A 1,627-nucleotide genomic window follows, 5' to 3' on the forward strand; every position below is an offset into this window, starting at 1 on the left:
TAGATTTACATAAGAACTGTCTATGCAGGAATGTTAATTCATGCATAGAGAGCCAATCTGTGTTCTGAAGTGCTTACTCTTAAATGAACAACAGAAAAGAGGATGAAGATAGCTCTGAAAATTAAGAACAACATTTAAAAAAGAATCATGTTTTTACTTGGGTACTTACAAAACTTTCATGAGGAAAAAAAAATTTTAAAAAGGGAAAGTGGGATTGTAGACTTCTCCGGTTCTCTAGTGGAATACATGTGCTTAATGAGTAGCACTTCAACAAAGTTGGGACTCTCTAATATTTACTGATTCTGGTGTCAGAATTTAAGATGTCTCTGAAGGTGAGTAGGTAAGGGAAAGGGTGCAGAAAGTGTGGGTTATACACTGAAGCTGTCTAGCAGAGATGAGACTGCCTGTTTGTGCCGCTCCTGTGAACAGAGATATGTTCTGTATTTACCCTTCCCTGTGCAACATAACTGAACATGAGCAAGCTGCTTGAAAGGAAATCCTCAGCATTCAGGTGTTGTAGTTACTGGTATTTTTAGGAGTTAGCCACTGGGAGATTTGATCACTTTGATATTTACTTTGCTTTTCTCTGTAATCCTACCTAGACTGTAGAGGGGAAAATAAGGATGCTGCCAAAACAGATTAATTGACTCAAATGATCTCTGAGAAGAAAGCAAGTAGAGAATATGAATTGAAAAACAAACTCCTGCACTCTAAACAATCTCTAAGACAAAAAGAAAAATAAAAACATCAAGATGATTCCTAACATGTTTGTATTTTCTTCACTTTAAAAATGTGACACTTCCATCTGTTTGCAGCAGTACAAATTTTCACAAAAATACCCCAAAGATTATTGGGGATACCCACTTCTCTGCAATGCAGTGAATACTAGTAACTAACATAGATGAAGAATCTAGTGAACTACTGAGCTTAAGTTAGGTCTGCATTTTGAGGTCTCTTCCTTTTCTTAGGTAGAGGTAGTAGCACATCTGATGTTTTGCTGCACTAAAGCAAGATTTTAATCCCACAATATGTTTATGGATCCGTATGACGGTGTTTCTGTTTCCTTCTCTAGATGCTGTGTAAAATACAAATTTGTTTAATGATGGGGATAGGGGAAATGAAGGAGATCAAGAACTTTATGAAGATGGGGATTGTGTTTTGTCACTATGTTAATGTATTTGATCACTTTTTACAATCTGGTGTTCTAACAAGTGTGGAGGTCAGGTGTGAAGGGGGTTCAAATTTATCTTCTTTTTCACAATCATGTAATTTTAAAGTCTGATAATTGGCAACTACATTTTGGAATTTCAATGTCATTACTTCATCTTTTCACAGAGTTCTGGAAAGCTTATATGCAGTATCTATTTTTTTAAGAAGAAATGTGCTTTTTCAGTGTGGGGAAGACTGTGGTAGTTTTGGGCAAGAGTTCAATAGTCTCGAGGGAGGTGATTCTGCCCCTCTGCTCTGCTCTGGTGAGACCCCACCTGGAGTACTGCGTCCAGCTCTGGAGTCCTCAGCATAAGAAAGACATGGACCTGTCGGAGCAGGTCCAGAGGAGGGCCATGAAAATGATCAGGAGGATGGAACACCTCTCCTATGAAGAAAGGCTGAGAGAGTTGGGGTTGTT

General features: G+C 38.2%; 1 protein-coding gene across 1 annotated transcript in view; it reads left to right on the top strand.

Moving 5' to 3' along the window:
* Positions 1-1,627, top strand: part of RECK (reversion inducing cysteine rich protein with kazal motifs) — an 80,582-nt gene that overhangs the window by 48,269 nt on the left and 30,686 nt on the right. The gene's annotated exons all lie outside the window — the stretch shown is intronic.

Source organism: Aptenodytes forsteri, unplaced genomic scaffold, assembly GCF_000699145.1.
Source record: "Aptenodytes forsteri isolate BGI_AS27 unplaced genomic scaffold, ASM69914v1 Scaffold250, whole genome shotgun sequence".
NCBI classification, from domain to species: domain Eukaryota; kingdom Metazoa; phylum Chordata; class Aves; order Sphenisciformes; family Spheniscidae; genus Aptenodytes; species Aptenodytes forsteri.